The sequence below is a fragment of the Lasioglossum baleicum genome, unplaced genomic scaffold (assembly GCF_051020765.1).
Source record: "Lasioglossum baleicum unplaced genomic scaffold, iyLasBale1 scaffold0027, whole genome shotgun sequence".
NCBI classification, from domain to species: Eukaryota; Metazoa; Arthropoda; class Insecta; order Hymenoptera; family Halictidae; genus Lasioglossum; species Lasioglossum baleicum.
The window spans coordinates 55,192-62,489 of NW_027469087.1; positions in this window are offsets into that span (position 1 = coordinate 55,192).

A 7,298-nucleotide genomic window follows, 5' to 3' on the forward strand; every position below is an offset into this window, starting at 1 on the left:
GAGAACACTAATTTCCCGTCGGTCGAGAATCCTGTCACGAATCGAACAACCCACGCGTTCGGACGAGTAACACACACGCCCACGTAGTGATACTCGGATCGCAGGGAGCTGTCACTGTCATCGCGCAGTTCTTCGCTCCTTCGCGGCATCCCCGCCGGACGACGCACAGTGGTGCCAAATGGCCAAAAAGCGGAAAAAAATCTATAAAAACCAAACCATCGAACAAATTTGCTTGAAAATTTGTGGAAAGCATGCCACAGGTACAACGGTTATGTGGCAAGAAAATAAATATTTATTTATTTATTAATTAATTTATTTTTTCATTAAAAATTTTTTTTACTCGTTTTACTGTTCTCCAATTTTGATGAAATCTAAATATGTTATAGATTTCAACATTTTGAACAACTTTTTCCTTTTCCAATATAGGGGGGTCGCTTTTAGTTTTCGAGATATTCGCATTTTCGTATGCAGGAACTGACCAGGAGCCGTAAGAGCTGTGTACATACCAAGATTTTCACCACTTTTAACCACTTATACCTCGTGTGTATGTTAATCAATTTCGATGAAATTTTCAGTATGTATATAACTAGCGTAGATCTACTAAACGTATATTTTAAATTTTCTATACGGGGACAAATAAAAAAAATTTTTAAACTGCCTTTTTTTACGTAATTGCTATTCTTTCAAAATTTTTTTGCACGTTATTTAGTAAACAACTGCATTTAATTGATCACAAAAAATCAGATCGTTTGGTAAAAGTTTAGAAAAGTTATTCCGTTTTAAAGAGCGTACACGGATACATGCAACTGACTATAGTTATAAAAAATTGGTCGCAGAACCAGGTTCGCAGGAGTTCGCAGCCAAAACCTGGTTGGATATGTACTTTAAAGCGTGTTGCATGATTTGCAACAAGTTTTATCTTGGCGCTTTTTGGCGCAAACAAGTTATGTCAAATTAAACTTTAATTCTACTATTCAAAATAGCTCTTTTTCAATTTGTGTTTTAGATAAATAAATGACACTTACATTAATTAAAGCTACGTTAAATAAATCATCTATTATAAACATAATCAAATTATAATATTGTTCAAGTGTTATAATGTTTTAGATTCTTGTGGCTGCGTTTATACGTAGACGCATTTATAAGCCAAAATCGCAGGTTTCCTACTTCCAAACTTTCATGTCATATTATTCATAGAAATAAGTGATACTTATAAAAAATTTTTATTGGTTTAAATACTCCAACTATATAGTAAACGAAATTGCAATGAAAAATCTATGTACCTAACATTCGAAAAATTGATTTTTTTCCCTGCTCGCACCACTGTGCGACGTCCGTCCCGTTTACATTCATTTCCCCCTTCGCCCCTTTTGCAACATACGCCGGTATCGGGTCCCCGATCAGACGTGGACGTTACGCGCCACGTGGATCTAAGATCGTCTCATTAAATTAGGCGGTTACGTCCCCGCCCCGTCTGGGCTCGTTTCGTCGGATCATTTCCGACCCGGGACGTAACAATGACATGTGTGATAGTAACGGTAAAAAACTATTTAATAATATTTCAAGTTTGGCACTGGCATGTTTATCGTTATCACAATCAAAAACGCTGAAATTGAACGAGTTTTCTCCCTACGCGGCAGCGGCAGTGGTAAGAGTGGGGGAAGCGAAGGCAGGCTTAACGCAGTTTGGTGGCGAGGGACGGAAACGTAAGGGGCAGCATCTGGCAACCCTGGTGACGACTCGTGTCACGAGGGAGGGGTGCGGTGAAAAGCGAGTACAAGTGGCTGAGAGATAGAATCGGTGCCTAATCCTCGTTAATCAGTTCAGAACGATTTTTAAATGTTTTTTTTTTTTATAAAATAAATAATATTTGGGTATGGAACTAAAGAGCCGCAGCTTCACATCCAAAGAGCCGCATGTGGCTCGCGAGCCGCAGGTTGCCGACCCCTGACCTAGACGAATTAATTTTTGAAGTGTAGAAATGAATAGTTTTTGGTGTGTGCAATAAATTTTAGGTTATAATGTTTTTACTCGAAATATGGTTTCGAAAGTGTCTGTATTAAGAGATAAAATTTGTGCAGGAAGAGTACATTAATTATATGTAAATATAACACGTGCCACCGAAAAATGAGTAGATTGTTCGATTTTTAATATTAATGTGATTGTGAATTAAAATATTGACAACGAAGAGCGAAGGACTGAAAAATTACACGAATGTATAGAATTGATTTCACAGCCCCCGAATAATTCTGTGTGAAAAAGATCATTTAGATAAGTATTTTTTGCCTATAAAATATAATAATTTTTCTGAGTAATGAATACGACACTTTGTGATTTTTTATATTTTTCTTTTACATGTGGTGTACGAAGCAGATCTACTAGCAGAACTATTTTAATTTGAACGCACGGTCAGATCCTGATTATTGCAAGGAAAATGTTCTCACGGTGAGTAATATGTAACTTGTGATCTTGAAAACCATCATATTCTTAGATAGAAAGCATTAATAATTGAAGTTTATACGCGACATATATGATCGTGCTTTATACAATCTGTTTTAAACCAGTTAATCAGCGTGTAATGTCACAGCAGCGTTTAGAATGATAACTGTAAATGTATACTGAATTTCCCCAATCAGATGTACCTTCTTTGATATAGATACATAATCCCTTTTACTTGTCATTTTAACTACATAATATAATGTGATAAGTAAACCTTGCGGTTGAGTTTTAATTCTTGTATTTTAAATTATCATAACCGCTCCGTAATTTGTGCGTGCCAATGTATGAAATAAGTAAAGGAAAGTAAGTAGATATAGAAAGTAAGAAAGCATGTATGTAATAATTAAAGGAAAGATTCAATAAGCAGTGCTGGGTAGAATTCAAATGTATTTGTAGAATTATAATATGTAGATACGTACATAAGTTTCTATAACAATAAAAAATGGGAATATAGTAATCTCAACTCTAAACAGTTCTGTTAAAATATATAAGTTTATGAAAGAAGAGTACATCAATTAAATGTACATATAAGACATGCAACGGAATTCGTGGATTATTAAATTTTTGTTATTAATGTGATTGCGAATTAAAATAGTGACAACGAAGAGCGAAGGACTGAAAAATTACACGAATGTATAGAATTGATATCACAGCTCCCGAATAATTCTGTGTGAAAAAGATAATTTAGATAAGTATTTTTTGCCTATAAAATATAATAATTTTTCTGAGTAATGAATACGACACTTTGTGATTTTTTATATTTTTCTTTTACATGTGGTATACGAAGCAGATCTACTAGCTGAACTATATTAATTTGAACGCACGGTCAGATCCTGATTATTGCAAGGAAAATGTTCTCACGGTGAGTAATATGTAACTTGTAATCTTGAAAACCATCATATTCTTAGATAGAAAGCATTAATAATTGAAGTTTATACGCGACATATATGATCGTGCTTTATACAATCTGTTTTAAACCAGTTAATCAGCGTGTAATGTCACAGCAGCGTTTAGAATGATAACTGTAAATGTATACTGAATTTCCCCAATCAGATGTACCTTCTTTGATATAGATACATAATCCCTTTTACTTGTCATTTTAACTACATAATATAATGTGATAAGTAAACCTTGCGGTTGAGTTTTAATTCTTGTATTTTAAATTATCATAACCGCTCCGTAATTTGTGCGTGCCAATGTATGAAATAAGTAAAGGAAAGTAAGTAGATATAGAAAGTAAGAAAGCATGTATGTAATAATTAAAGGAAAGATTCAATAAGCAGTGCTGGGTAGAATTCAAATGTATTTGTAGAATTATAATATGTAGATACGTACATAAGTTTCTATAACAATAAAAAATGGGAATATAGTAATCTCAACTCTAAACAGTTCTGTTAAAATATATAAGTTTATGAAAGAAGAGTACATCAATTAAATGTAAATATAAGACATGCAACGGAATTCGTGGATTATTAAATTTTTGTTATTAATGTGATTGCGAATTAAAATAGTGACAACGAAGAGCGAAGGACTGAAAAATTACACGAATATGTAGAATTGCTTTCACAGCTCCTGAATAATTCTGTGTGAAAAAGATAATTTGGATAAGTATTTTTTGCCTATAAAATATAATAATTTTTCTGAGTAATGAATACGATACTTTGTGATTTTTTATATTTTTCTTTTACATGTGGTGTACGAAGCAGAATTAGTAGCTGAACTATTTTAATTGGAACACACAGTCAGATCCTGATTATTGCAATGACAATGTTGTAACGGTAAAAAGCATTGATAACACTGTCCAACACCAAATTTGATTTCAATATACTGTTGGGTCCTTCTTATAGAGTTTTTTGCGCTGATTCCGAATCTGGTTTTAATTTTTTTCCTATACCTGCAGTTTTTGAGAAAATGGAGTTTTAAAAAAAGACATATTTTTCAACTTTAAACAAATATTGCGATGTTATTATAAAAGATATTGAATTGTTGTTTACAGCAAAAGATTCTGTAGACTTTCCCGAATACAGTGATATCCAATATTAATACATTATGATTGTTTAAACATGTTTAAACAATGATTAAAGACGGAGATGCACCACTTTTGCACCAATTTTTGCGGATATTTTCGAATTTATCTCAAAAAATAAGGGTCCAGCGAAAAATTGAACTATACCACGCGAAAGAGCAGACTTTTATCTTGAGAAACCCCCCTGTGAAGTTTGCATGGTCGACGTTTTTACCGAACCAGAAAGCAAAATATCTTCGCCCGACATGCGTTGACGCCAGTGGTGCTCTTCCACTAGCGCGGTCGTTCGTCGGGATACGGTGCGGCGCGCTGCGGTGAAACGGCGCGTGGCTATAAGCGCGCAATTATGTCAACTTACTTAAATGTAATATTTTATTAAATGTTATACTATTGTTATTTATTATTTATTAGTATATTTATTCTGTATAAATTATTTTATGTATTTTTTAATGTTAGTCTCTCGTTTATAGTATATTTAATACAAAAAATACCTTTTGCAACAAAAAAATAATTTATTCACACACTACACTATTACACTATTTATAAGTCTAATATATATGTGTACACTATTCAGATATAATACACTATATCGATTTAATATGGAGCAAACTATTTTAATTATGTATTTAAGTCAATAAAAATAGTCCCGTTTATATTGTGTTTGGACTTATTTTACTCGGAAGAATCTCGAGTGTTCATTGGCACTATAATTACAATACATAGATAAGACGACAATTACTGAAAATAAAATTTTTCAGTCACCGCATTGCAGACTTTCCTTACATTGTATGTATTCCGTTGTCCGTAGACCGTCATTTATTTCAAAATATCGTGTTGGTTCTTAAGAAAACTGATGCCAGACTTCAGTTTCGGCTTTGTGTTTGTTGAAATCAGTCGTGTCAAGCATTTCAAATCTGCATTGCTACGTAGAAAACTTCATAAAAAACATTTATAGTTATTTATAGTATTTTAGTTGTTGTGTATATAATATATGTATTTTAGTAGTGTATTATATCTGAATAGTGTACACATATATATTAGCATTGTAAATAGTGTAATAGTGTAGTGTGTGAATAAATTATTTTTTTGTTACAAAAGGTATTTTTTGTATTAAATATACTATAAACGAGAGACTAACATTAAAAAATACATAAAATAATTTATACAGAATAAATATACTAATAAATAATAAATAACAATAATATAACACATTTAATAAAATATTACATTTAAGTAAGTTGACATAATTGCGCGCTTATAGCCACGCGCCGTTTCACCGCAGCGCGCCGCGCCGTATCCCGACGAACGACCGCGCTAGTAGAAGAGCACCACTGGCGTCAACGCATGTCGGGCGAAGATATTTTGCTTTCTGGTTCGGTAAAAACGTCGACCATGCAAACTTCACAGGGGGGTTTCTCAAGATAAAAGTCTGCTCTTTCGCGTGGTATAGTTCAATTTTTCGCTGGACCCTTATTTTTTGAGATAAATTCGAAAATATCCGCAAAAATTGGTGCAAAAGTGGTGCATCTCCGTCTTTAATCATTGTTTAAACATGTTTAAACAATCATAATGTATTAATATTGGATATCACTGTATTCGGGAAAGTCTACAGAATCTTTTGTTGTAAAGAACAATTCAATATCTTTTATAATAACATCGCAATATTTGTTTAAAGTTGAAAAATATGTCTTTTTTTAAAACTCCATTTTCTCAAAAACTGGACGTATAGGAAAAAAAAATTGAAACCAGATTCGGAATCAGCGCAAAAAACTCTATAAGGAGGACCCAACAGTATATTGAAATCACAAAAAAAGTTGAAATTTGTTGGACAGTGTAATTTAACTTTCTATTCTTTGTATTTCTTGAAATATTCATAATATTGTAACGTCCGATGTCGGGCGTTGGAAGGATTTAGGAACGATTCAAATTCGCGCTTTCGATTTCTCGCTCGCGACTCGCGGTGACGTGGGAGTGTACCACGCAGATCCCGGTCCGAGTGAAATTTCTTGGTATTTTGATATTCGATCTCGAGAGAGGTTTTGATTCGGGATTTAGGAGGGTGCCCGAACGGCTGGACCAAGTCCGCCTAATTCGGGTTGGATCGTTGGCTCGAACGGCTGGACCAAGTCCGCCTAATTCGAGGGAGAAAAGGATAGCGGGTTCTTGTAGGTACGCGATTTTCACTTCACTCGCACTTCGTTCCCATCGCATGCGCACACGTCACTTTGATGAATAGATCGTTGTAAAACCGTACGTGAATCGTAAGGAGAATTTGGTGAACGGAGGCGTTCTCTCAGATCACGGGTGTTAACTATAAATACTTTATAGCGTCCCGATTTGTTCATCAATGAGAACTGGTTTATGGAATTCGGAACGTTGTAAACGTAGATTAGAAAAGCTACGCGAATATTGAATAGATATTCAGTGCTATGTTCATGACTCTAGATTAAACAATCTCGACCGACTGACTGACGATTTTGAAGTGCTCGAAATGATTTAATGAATTTGTGGATTTGTGTCTGACACTCTGTAAGTAAGTAAATGCGTAAGAGACTAAGCCGTAAGAGCGTAAAACAGTAAGAGAGCGTCTGGACACTTTTATTAATGTCGAAATTCTAAGGTTCGTGATGAATTTAATAATCGTAACTGACACTGCCGAAATACTAGTGAGAGCTGTACTAGTTAATTAATGAACTTGTGAATTTGTGTCTGACACTCTGTAAGGTAAGTAAATGCGTAAGAGAGACGCTCTGCTCTCCGGTCCTGGCTTTTA